Here is a 13,514-nt window from a genome sequence, read left to right as displayed (position 1 = left end):
TTTCCTTTTGTTTGGTCGGGATTTCCTCTTGTTCCTTTTTTTCCTTTTAATTTCCTTTTGTTTGGTCGGAATTTCCCTTTTTTTCGTGTCGATTTCCTTTTGATTTTCTTTTCTTTGGTTGGGATTTCCTTTTGTTTTTTTTCCTTTTGATTTGCTTTTGTTTGGTTGGGATTTCCTTTTGTTTCTTTTTGTGCTTTTGACTGCCTTTTGTGATTTCCTTTTGTTTGCTCGGGATTTCCTTTTTCCTTTTGATTTCCTTTTGTTTGGTCGGGATTTCCTTTTGATTTCTTTTTGTTTCGTCAGGATTTAATTTTGTTCCTTTTTTCCTTTTGATTTCCTTTTGTTTCGTCGGGCTTTCCTTTTTTCCTTTTTTTTCCTTTTGATTTCCTTTTGTTTGGTTGGGATTTCCCTTTTTGTTCCTCTTCAACGTACAAATATAAGTTCAATGGCTTGCCCTCAATTTTTATGAAAGTGGATGAGCAGGTCAATAGCACGAGGGCAGTCGTTTGAGAACGTTGGCACGCGACTCCTTGATCAGAGCAATTTCTTTTCCGGCATGTACGAATGCATTGCAAAGGTAAAATGTATCTGCATCGGCAAAGCACTGAATTTTTATCCTGTGTTTGTTTGGCTTCGACGGGGTGTGCATTTTGAGTTTTTCTGGCCGTGGAATCCCCCTAGAGTCTCATCGACTTTTAGGTACTACCCAAGAGAGTGATTTACTTTGCAGCTAGATATAAATGTTTCAAACAATTCCTGTGTTAGCGGTAGAAGACTGGCACTGGTTGCGAGTGCGTGGATTGTTGAGCTGCAGGCAGGACTCAATGAAAAGGAATCTCTCCACTGGCTTGGAAACCAGAAAGATGTCCCCCTTCTATCATCAGATGAAAAAAGGCTTTCACAGCCATCGTTACTTAACTTGAAAACACCAGCCAGATACAGTAGGCCAATAAAAAGCACGCATTTTCAGTGACGTCGACTGGCTTGAGGAAGGTATTTTTATCGAGAAAGCTAAAATCATAATGTATTTGACAGTCTGCAATCATAGCATTTGTGGGGTAAACAAGCTTCTGAATCATCAGGGTTTTGGAGAGGTCCCAAGCCTTCTCAATGGTGTCTGGCTTCATTTCTCGAGCACGGCCTCTAAGGCCAGGCATATGTGACACTATATGATATTCTAGTTTTGGATGTCGTGGATCCTTTTACCCAAAGAAATACAAAATAATTGAGAATTTTATACTATTTCTATCACTTAACATGTTTCTATAGCATGCACTAGCCAACACAAATAAATAAAGCAAGTATATTGAAACACTTCAAGCTTAGAACATCCTAAAGCCACATCGGACACCACTTTCTTCTCGAGAGGATCAAACAACCAACAGAAATATCAAATTTGTTAAAATCTTCGAAATGAGTAAAAAAGGTATGTTTTCGTTCGGGTGGGGTCTAACAGACCCCAAGCCCTTGTAGCTTCATACCTATAAGAAATGCAGCGACTTCTGTCCGTTATCTATCGCAGCTCGAATATTACTGAGAATTCACGGGAGATCGGTTTTCTGAATGGTATGATAATCCTGTAGCGTAAAGTCCGGGCCTATCTTGGGTCTTTATGATCCCGACCGACCAGTTAATGGTTAAAATTGTTCACAACAGCGGAGGTTTGAAAAGAATAAAGGTCTTGAGCAGAACACGCCGGAAACGCTGTCTTAACTCTCAGAATTTGAGAAGAAAGTAAGCTCTATCTTATTTCCAAATTTTGTGAGACAAACAATACCTGGCCCACTAACAGGGGATTCAATTATGGGGGGGGGGGGTATTTCTCCAACTATATTTTAAAAACTTACTTTTTGTATCTTCATTCAAAATGTTCCAAAAAAGTTGCCACTCCCCTTGATATTAACAAATATGTTTTGCCCCCTACATTGACGCCAACTGCTCATTAGTCATTACGCCAACACTATTGCTCTAAGATTACTTGTATCCCTTTATATTCCAATTATTTCAAGAATTGAACCTTCAGCAAACACACCGGAAGGAAGCGCTGGTTTAATTCTTGGAACGGGAGGAAAAACAGGAAAAACTCTGGAGTAAAATGAATAAAAAAATGGAGTAAATAATAATAAAAAAATATTCAGTCGTAAATACTAGGAGGTATTCTAATATAAACAGTATTTTTATTTTAAAGTATTCATTGTCTTTATAAACTGTATATATTTATATTTTAACATTTTATATAAACACTCAGATATTGAAAACAAGAGACACTATATCAAGGGGTTTTTTAGTAAAAACAATGTCATTTAATATAAGTATTAATTTGACAAAACTGAAGTTTGGTTCAAGATGGAATCATCTGGAACGCTTGCAATGTGCTCTAGTTTTGAGACAAGGCTAGAACAGATTAGTGATTTAAATTGTGTAAATTTGTGTTATATCCAAGTGTATATAGAATAGAATAGTTATCTTATAAAGCATATGAAACCATATATTTTCTTAAGTCATTGCGAAGACAACACGGCTTCCCTATCATACCTGAGCAAAATAACTTACAATAATAAATACATGATTAAGAGCACAACGGAATTGAAACCTCGCAACTTCAGTTAAGAATGATAAAATAACAATTTTTTATGGATTTTATAGATTTTGTCGCAGATTTACACTATTCGTAAATGATTCAAAATAACAGTGAAATGGTGTAAATGATTACGTAGTTTTTCCTTCTAAACCAACAACTTTTTGATTAGTTTGTGTCTGATCTTTGTGAGGTGTAATCTGTTCTCCTTTTTTATGCTTCTTCTTTTTTTACGATTGCAAGGGCATCTCCGTGATATTTTTCTTTGTTTTTCATAAAAGCGAAACCTTTCGCAATTCATTCTGGCGTTTGTGATCGTAAATTTTCCGCTAAATAAGAAAGGAAAAGTAGTCCAGAACTGGACATACAAACGATGATTTACTCTAACGAAATTTATCCATAGATACGTTCGTGTCTGTATGCCTTATAACTCATCTATCATTCGAGACTGATACTTTTTCCTAGGGATCCAATCCAAGAATCGACTTATCCTTAATGGTTTTAGACAGTAAAAAAGCAGAAATTATGGATGTCTTTCTTTTTACTATCCTTTAAGGGCTTTCGAGCTATAAAGGAATGCGGGCGTATTTCACACCAACTTTCAAACTAGGATTTCGTTCTATATTAGCGTAATTTTGAGCGTGGATGACCATGTGAATGGGATGGGGGATAGACCAGGCACTTGTTTTACCTGTCCCTAATACAACCTGAAAGGCACAAAAAAAAATCGGAATCCTATATTTTTTTTTTACCCTCTGTATTTTGAAAAATACCATTTTTGAGGTGTGTTTCTATTGAAAATGCCATTTTTGTATTTTCACGAAGAAAAAATTTGTAAAATGACGATTTATCTCCTCCCCTCTAGATTTTGAAACATTTGGTTCCTCATTTCCTAAATTTGTGTAACCTGACGCCACTGCTGACGCCACTCCATACATAATGAAGGACAAGTCCTCCAATAATGGGTCAACTCCTAAGGATCCACTCCAAGAATCGACTTATCCTTAATGGTTTAAGACAGAAAAAAAAACAGAAATTATGGATGTCTTTTTTTCTACTCTTAAAGGGCTTTCAAGCTATAAAGGAACGCGGGCGTATTTCACACCAGCTTTCAAACTAGGATTTCGTTCTATATTATCGTAATTTTGAGCGTGGATGACCATGTGAATAGGATAGGGGATAGACCAGGCACTGGTTTTACCGGTCCCTAATATGACCTGAAACGCACAAAAAGAAAAAACGAATCGGAATCCAAGTTTTTTTTTACCCTCTATATCGAAAAACACCGTTTTTGAGGTGTATTTTCATTGAAAATGCCATTTTTTTGTGTTTTTATACTGAAACGTTTTTGTAAAATGATGAACCTCCCCCCTCCCTAGATTTCATGAAATGCATTTGGTTCCCTACGCCCTAGATTTGTGTGATCTGACGCCACTGCATACATAATAAAGGACAAGCTCTCCAATGATTGGTCATCTCTAAAGGATCCAATCCAAGAATCGACTTATCGTTAATTGTTTTAGACAGCGAAAAAGAGAAATTATGGATGCCTTTCTTTGTCTATACTTTTAGGGTTTTTAAGCTAACAACAGCCGCACTTATTTAATAAGGGCGTATTGTACACCAGCCTTCGAACTTGGATTTCTTTCTAGATTAACGCTCGCGTTTTTAGGCTACGTTTGAAAGATTTTTTTCAGTGTGCTGGAATGTTCTCAATATAAGATATGTGGAGTGGCTTACCAGCTCACTTACTAAACTCTTCTCACTTACCTTACTTACTTGATGGCTTAGAGAAGCAAATTGTCCTTGACAATTGTCCATGTTGTAGAAATTTAAAATGATTTGCCAAGAATGCCCTATTTCTTCTGTGAAATACCCAGCTCGTCACTCAAAGATGTAAACTCTTAAAATGCTAAAAGAAAGTGTTACGTCTGTCTATCCCTTAAGTGAGAGGAAAATATCAACTGATATACTGAGGTAAAATATCTTTTATTTAAAAAGAAGCTGTATTATGACAAGATTGTCACAAAAAAACAAAAATCACGGTAATAGTAAGAAAAAAGTCTGCTCATATAAAAAAGCTCACAAAAAATACACAATAATAATCATAAAATCAAAGTATATAGTTTTTCTAGTCTTGGCTATGGTTTCTGTCTTATTGCTATTGTTCAAGCATAGAAAAGGTGTTTTTAGGGCTAGATATAATGAATGATATGTTTTGATTTTGTTTTTGAATTAGTTTTAAATAGTAAAATAGTAAATGCCTTGAAAATTAATGTTAAAAAGAATGTATGAATGAACAAATTTCTTTATTATGATTTTTCAAATAAGCTGAAATAATAAAGTAATTAATGGTTTGACATTGAAGATTATGTATAAGCAATACATTTAAAAAAGGATATAAAAAACTGATGGTGAATAGAATTGAATGAAAGTTGTATATCTTGCCAGGCCTGAATGGCAAGAAAATGGCATTGAAATAAGAGTAATACTAAAAGGGAAACGAACGGAAATTACTACATATATGTTAGGGGCACACCCCCCCCCCCTCAGCCCCTTACTATTTACGCTATAAAGTTTGACTTTTCCCTCAATGCTTTAAGAAGCACTGCTCAAACACAAGGGCAATGGGAATAAAATAAAAATCTTTTACAATACCTCAAAAATAGAACAGCTTATTGATTTGCCGTCTCTTCGAACAATCATATTTTACAGTTCAAATGTTTGAAAAGGCAATTGGTAAATAAAACACTTGCAATTACACATTAACTCCATTTACTGCATTCATAAATGTTTTCAATAAAGTACTATAAAAAAAGCGTAAAGAGTGGGGGGCTGAAGAGGGAGCCGCCTGCCCTCGCATAAGAAATAGTTAATGTTCAGTGTACTCATTAGCTTGACCTTAACTAAGTTCAAATCGATTGAACTTCAGTTTTAGATTGATCCAGTTCTAGACGCTAACTAAATCTTAATTTTAATAAAAATTTCATTGTGAATGGGCTTTAACAATATCATCTTGCTTGCAGACATTTCATCTTGAAGTCAATGCCTATTCTTTATAATTTGAAGTCGGTGCTTATTTTCTTACATGGATCTGCCATTTCTTTACATGAATTGAAAAAAAAATCAAATGAAAATAAAGAGCAACAATGATACTTTAACTGAACATTGCTCCGTATAATTATTCCGTATACGAAGGGCTGCTCCCTCCTCATTACCTTGCTCTTTACGCTAAAGCTTTTAGAACTTAAAAAAAGGCTTCCTATTCTAAATAAACGGCCCCTGTGTTTCAGCAGCCATTCCTAAAAAATTGGGACAAACAGTCCCAATTGACCCAGAAGGGTCAACCCTTCATTTCAGAATAATTTCTGTTCTTTTTGAGTTTTAGTGTTGCTCCTTACTTTAAGTCTAAAAAGATTGTTTTTTTTATATTTAATATCTGATCGTTTTACAAATAATCCCCGGAAATTTGGCTCAACCTCAATGAAATATCCCCCCCCCCACAGGAAACTCCGTGGAAATTTCATCCTGCGGAAAATGCACATCCCCCTCGTCAAACTCCCTCCAGACACTTCCTTTCTCGCTGAAAATCCCCTTCCCCCCCGTCAATTTTTTGCGGATAATTCAGCCTGACAAAAGTATAATTAGCATTTTTTTCATTTGAAAAAGACTTCTATTTCTAATCGTTTCGACGATCACTCCGGAAATGCCCCCTTTTGTGGAAATTTTTTCCCAGAAATCAAAACACGCGGAAATAGCCCCCGGATAATTCCCCCGGAAGATTTTCACATGCGAAAATGAGTTGGCTAAGAGAAAGTAAGACGATTAATAAGAATTTCGCATGGAAATTTATCAGATCCCCCCACTGCAAAATTTCCCCAGGAAAATTCACTTTCCGGAAATTCCCCCCCTCCCAGAAAAAATATCTCTATGGAAACCCACCGTCTACACGAAATCCCCCCGAAAAAGTGTCTGTATATTTCCCAATAACAAAAACTATACGTAAACAATGGGCAAATTTCATAACTTATGGACCACTCCCCGCGGACTGCGGGGGATCATTGTACCCCTAAAGACATAGTTATTGGATCTTTCAACTATACTGAACAAAATGACTATTGAAAAATTTTGATCGGATAACTTAGGGGGAAAATGGGCGTGGGAGAGGGGCCAGTTGCTATCAAATCTTTTTGGTCACTTAAAAAGGGCACTAGAACTTCTAATTTCCGTTTGAATACACCCTCTCCCGATCTTCTTGGACCGTTAGTTCGATACGATCACTAGGGAAAGGTCTTTAAATTCGTCCATTGTTTACTTATAGTATTTGTTATTGGGAAGTTTGCGTACATTTTTCGGGTGGGGGGGATTTCTGATGGGGAGATTTTTCACGGGGATAATTTTACACGAGGAGGGAGGTTTCTGGGGATGAACTTTTCAGGAGAGATTTTACACTGGGGGAATTCGGAATTTGACACAAATTCTTATACGAAATTCTTTTTATTTGTCTTACTTTCTCTTTGCCAACTCAAATTTACGTGTTGAGATTTGAAGGGTAATTGTCTGGGGTAAAATTTCACCGGGAGTGGATTGTCTAGAGGATTTTTCCGTTGGGAGGGGTTTTTATGTGGAGGTGGAGCTAGGTTTCCCGGCATTATCTAAAAAACGATCAGAAATTAAATGAATAAAAGACAGTTTTTTTCAACTGAAATTAGTGAGCAACATTAAGACTTAAAACGTATAGAAATTAGTACATATATTAGGGGGATCATCCCCTCCTCAATACCTCGCTCTCTCACTGCACTAAAGTATAAACAAAATTTTACTGTAAATCATGACAAGAAATGCCTAGCATGACAAGAAAAAGGGGAGCTATAAGAATTATTCATGAAGGGTGTGTTGCTATGGGTCAATTGCATGCCATATTGATAAAAATAGTCTAGCCATAGTCAGCCATCATGCTGATTTCCCTGGAGACAGAGCGGCAGACGGAACGCATTACTCTGTAGAAGGTCTAGAGTACTCTTTTTGCTAAAAGTATTTGATTATGGAAGTTGATCAAGTCGTGATTGTGTGGCATCTTGAACATAGTTTCCTATGCAACTGTTTTGGATTCCTGGCCTTCGTTATGTGTGATGATAAAAGCACAATTAATGCTATAAGTTGTATCACTAATATACAATATGCATTTCATCAAGAAAAGAAAAAAAAAATTAAACTGAAAGTAAGGAGCGACATTAAATCTTAAAACGAACTGAAATTATTCCGTATATGAAAGAGGCTGTGCCCTACTCAACGCCTGGCTCTTTACGCTAAAGTTTTTATTGTTTAAAAAAAGAGTTGTGAGAAAGTCAAACTTTAGCGTAAAGAGCGAGGCGTTGAGGAGGGCACAGTCTCTTTCATATACGGAATAATTTCTGTTCGTTTTAAGTTTTAATGTCGCTCCTTACTTTCAGTTAAATTTTTTTTTTTTTTTTTTTATTTAAAGGCTGCGAAAGCTGGGGTTTGGGGGGCGGCGGCCCCGGCTCGTGCCTCCTAATCCCTGTACGTTTTAAGGTTCGACCTTGTAACTCAGCCTCTTTAACTCTTTAGAAAACGTAGTTTTTTTCAAATAATCTATTATGGGTTGCCTCCCCGTAGTAGCATAATATTTGTAGGCATGAATATATAATGAGTTGGAGGTAATAAGCTTGAAATTGTCTGTGCAGGATTTCGAATCTTGTTGATAGAAGAGCATTGCCAAGTGCTGAAAACCATATTGTCACCAAGATGGGCCCAAGAATGCACAAGGCCTCCATTCATACTGGAGGTTCCAGGGATTTCTTGCTGTCCGGTTCTAAGCCGGCATAAACAGTTCGGTGTATACTTGAGAAGATATGTGATCCCCGTCCTGCACTGCTATCTGGGATCATTGATCTTCCTGAGGCGAAAAGAGTTTCAATGATTTAAAGATCATGAAAATTAGAACTTGGAATGTTACAAAATTAAAAAATGAATATATTATCGACATTTTGACTGACGAATTCAGACGATTCAAACTGGATTTATTCGGAATTTCAGGCACTCATACCCCAGGAGTAGGAAGCTTGAAATTAGGTGATATAGAATTTGTTTACTCAGGCAGGAAGGATAGGGTACATAGACAGGGAGTAGGGCCCATGATGAATAAGGAAGCTGCTAAGTCTTGTTTAGGCTGGGAAGGTATTAATAATAGAATACTAATTGCTCATTTTATGACTAGAAAGTTCAGGGTATCAGTTATAGCAGTATACGCCCCTGTAGAACCGACTGACGGAGATACTAGGGACTCAGATGAATTTTACTTACAGTTACAGGAGCAAATAGACAAGGTCCCAGGTAGAAATATGATGTTATTACTGGGAGATTTTAACGCCCATGTTGGTAGAAAAAGGGATAGATGGTATCCCAGCCTAGGTAAATTTGGTGTAGGAAAAGAAAACAGTAATGGATACAGACTTTTGCAATTTCGCAGGTATAACAATCTAGTTATAACCAATACGGTGTTTGGTCATAAAATGGCTCATAAGTTAACATGGTATTAACGTGATGGTAAGACAGCAAACCTTGTTGATTATGTTATAGTAAACCGAAGACTGGCAGGATCAATACAAGATACTAGGGTATATAGGAGTGCTGTTATTGATGTTAAAAGTAAAGACCACCATCTAGTAGTGTCAAGGGTTAATTCAAAACTGAAATATCGGAAGGGTAACTACATCCCGGGAAGCTATGATACTGGTAGACTCCAGGATGAGAATTTGAGAGAAAATTTCCAGGAACAGTTGAATACTAAACTTGAGAGTTTAAAATTTGATAATGTGGAAGATGGTTGGAATAATTTTAGAAAAATAATTTGTGAAGTTTGCTGAAGGTGCATTGGGGAGAAAGCTAGAACTGCAGCTAATAATATTAGTGAAAAAGCTTTATGTTTAATAGAAAGGAGAAAGGACTTGTACAAGAATTATCTGAGTCATAGATCGTATGAAAACAAAAGGAATGTAAAGAAAGTGGAGAAAGCATTAAAATATGAATTAAGAAGGCGTGAAGAGGAGGCCATGGATAAAATTGCTGAAGATCTGGAAGATACAGCTAGACGGCATAAGAGTAAATTACTGTACTGGTGCATTAACAAATTGAGAGGGAGTAGTCAATCCGGACTTGTCCCAGTTAAAGATAGGAATGGGGTCGCAATTAGCGATAAGGAAAAAACTAAAGAGAGATGGGCCGAACATTTTGAGAACTTGCTTATGCGGGTTAGAGTTGCAGGAAAAAATATAGAGGAAAATGAAAAAGTTTGTGATACTTCGGATGTGAAGGAAGATTTGTTTTGTGAGGAGAAATTAGCAACAGTACTAAAAGGATTAAAGAATAATAAGGCTCCAGGTGCTGATAGGGTAGTAAATGAGTTTCTTAAATATGGTGGCTCTGAGGTTTAGAATTAAGTTATTGAAGATTATGAATATGATTTTTGAAAAAGGGGAATCACTCAACGATTTTAGGAAAACATTAATTAAGTCATTTTATAAGAAAGGTGATAAAAGCGATCTTGTTAACTACCGAGGCATTAGGCTGCTCTCTCTAGGTAGTTAACTACTTAGCAATGTAATACTTTATAGACTGAGAGATGCCGCAGACAAAGTTTTAAGAGAAGAGCAGTACGGTTTTAGAAAAGGTAGAGGATGTGTCGACCAAATTTCCACTCTTAGGCTAATAATTGAGAAGTGCCTGACTTTTCAAACACCTTTGGTCCTTAGTTTTATAGATTACGAGCAAGCATTCGATTCTGTTGATAGAAGAGCTTTAGTAAAGGTTTTATCCTTGTATGGTATACCAGACAAATATATTAAAATGATTAGTGCTATGTACGAGAATAACACTGCTGCGGTTAAGGTAGGAAATGAGGTTAGCAGCTGGTTTTGTATTAAATCAGGAGTTAAGTAGGGCTGTGTTCTATCCCCCTTTATATGGATTATTTCGATGGACTTTGTTTTAAGGAGCACAGGAAAGGCAATAGGAGACCACGGTATCAAATGGGGAGGAAAAAGTCTCCTGGACTTGGATTATGCTGATGATTTAAGCATCTTAGATGAAAGTGTGAGCAAAATGAGATGGAGTTTTAGAGGTTTTGGCGAGTTCAGGGTGCTAGAATTGGTTTGAAAATTAATGTTAGGAAGACTAAGTCAATAAGGCTAGGAATATATATATATATATATATATATATATATATATATATATATATATATATATATATATATATATATATATATATATATATATATATATATATATATATATATATATATATATATATATATATATATATATATATATAAATAAATATATACATATATATTTTATATATATATATATATATATATATATATATATATATATATATATATATATATATATATATATATATATATATATATATATATATATATATATATATATATGTATATATATATTTTATATATATATATATATATATGTATATATATATATATATATATATATATATATATATATATATATATATATATATATATATATATATATATATATATATATATATATATATATATATATATATATATATATATATATATATATATATATATATATATATACTCTTAGCCTAACAATTCTATTAGCCAATAGCTGAATCGTCTATTTGGGTAAAATCCACCTAAATATATGTATATATATATATATATATATATATATATATATATATATATATGTCTACTGCAAAATACTTGATTTTCAATTTTAATTGAAACTTTAATTAGTTTCTTCCGGGAAGAAACTGATTAATTAGTAAATACTAACAACAATATAGTATCTCTTGAAAAATTTGGTCTAAAAGTACAGGTTTTTTTTTTTTTTTGAAGTGTCAAATCGCGGCTGAATGCGAAAGTAGAAAAATATTTTACCTTACTTTGATTAGATATTCTTTATCTTTGTAAACAGTGGAGATTGTTTTCTTTTTAATTTATTTCACCATCTATATTTCGTGATCCTGAAAGTTATAACCTCATTTTTGCTTCATTTTATTTTTACTGGTCTTAGTCTTGAGAGAAAGCGTAGGAACTACATTTGTTTTCTGGAGAAACAGCGTTCCTCAACCAACTAAGAAGAAGAGTAAATACAGGTACTGCACCAATCTTTGAAAATTTATTTTTCCAAACTTAGGTTGAAGTTTATGCTATAAAAAGTGAAAGTATAAAATTTATAAGGCTGCTGTAGGTTTCAATCTAATATTCTATACCCAAACCACGATTTTAAGCTTACCTTGTCAATTCATAAAACAGCAAAAACCATAAGAATTATTTATGATGGAAATTGTAAAATCAGAGTCTTTCAGGGTGGAAATTTTCTGCCCCCCCCCCCCTCAATACATGCAACAACAGGCCTTCGTTTATGCCTGATCATAGTGTCAGTATAAAGTAGTCAGATAGTCACAATTAGCGAGCTGGGTGTAGAAATGCCACTCAAAGATGACTTAACCGAAATCTTAAGTTGACCCATGAATAAAGAAATAGAGAGAGACCAGGTTACGCAAGTAAACGCAATTTTATGGAATCCTGATCACAATTTTAGCATAAAATTAAGCATATAATCACCAGTTGATCCAGGAAGGCCACTTAAATTGATCTAACTGAAGTTCCTCTTTGGCCTAGAACAAGAAGGACCAAATTAGGCAGGTAAACGTAATCTTAGAAGTTTTCAGCAGAAGAAATATCATTTAACAGTAAAAATTAAGAGATTCAGAATTAAAGTCAATCCTGGGAAGGAAATAGTTTTTTTTATGTGCGTTTCTGAATTTGAATTACCCACATATAATCCCTTTCCTTTGACTTTAATTGTTTAAATCGAAAAGCAATTGCAAAGCCAGTTGGCTATGATAAGTAAGATAATTTTCAACTATTAGAGTAGAGTAGAGTGCCTGACTTGACCCCCCTCCCATCCATCCTTGGAGGTCGTCTCGGGGCCTCTTTCTTCGTAATGGTACGGATATACCTTCTGTATGCCTCACAGTCTTCTGCTAGGCGAAGAAGGTCGGAAAGGTGATGAGGCGCAAGATTTTCCTTCCAACTCTTGGGGGGGGTACGAGGGTGAGAACCGTGAATTTGGCCTTCAAAGATGATTTTTGGTCGACAGGACTGACTCACTCGATTTACGTTGCCGAGCCAAAAAAGTTGCTGGAGTTGGATCTTGGTGAGAATTGTTGATTTCATTTCGGGACACTCAACGAGTTCGACGTTTGAGATTCGTTTTAGACAAGTAGTACCAGCAGTGCGATGGGGACCTTCAGTTTCAAACGCTGCGAGTCGACACTGGTCGACTGGGGATAATCATCTTATCAAAAAGTCGTGTCATATGTCGTAAAGATAAGTCCTTGTTTTGCCATATGGGCATAAGGGCTTTGAAGCTGGAACTCCCGAGGGCGAGCCATCTTTTTATGTCTTTGGAGTGGTTGTTGTCATTGGTTATGATACTGCCAAGGTATTGGAACTCTTTAACCCACTCGATACTTCTGTTTTCATGTTTTATGTCTGACTTAATTGTATCCTGTGGCTTTCGTGAGCAGCACATAGCCTTGGTTTTGGATGCATTTATGATCATTGAAAAAGAGCTAGTCGCTTTAAGGGCTTCGTTAGTAACGACTTGTTGGTCTTCAGGCGTTTCGGCCATTTCGTCAATGTCATCAGCATAAGCTAGCTAGTCTGTCAGGACACTCCTTAAGTGTACGCCACAAGTTGTTTGCACCAGGGATAAAACTGCTGTGAGGAAGAGGTTAAACAGTTCCGGGACAAGAGGCATCCTTGAAGGACTCCTGCGGACCTTTGGAAGCTGTTATTGAGATCTTCACTAGTCATGACACGACTCCTAAATTAGCGTGCATATCTTTGAC

The 13,514-nt window shown here is 35.6% G+C and overlaps 1 protein-coding gene across 1 annotated transcript in view; it reads left to right on the top strand.

Moving 5' to 3' along the window:
- Window positions 1–13,514, top strand: part of Snx1 (sorting nexin 1) — a 122,374-nt gene that overhangs the window by 88,554 nt on the left and 20,306 nt on the right.

This window comes from Artemia sp. Qi Xiang Cuo, chromosome 9 (genome assembly GCF_049724085.1).
Source record: "Artemia sp. Qi Xiang Cuo chromosome 9, ASM4972408v1, whole genome shotgun sequence".
NCBI lineage: Eukaryota > Metazoa > Arthropoda > Branchiopoda > Anostraca > Artemiidae > Artemia > Artemia sp. Qi Xiang Cuo.
Note: the sequence above shows the minus strand (reverse complement) of the source record. Positions and strands in the feature narration are given on the sequence as shown.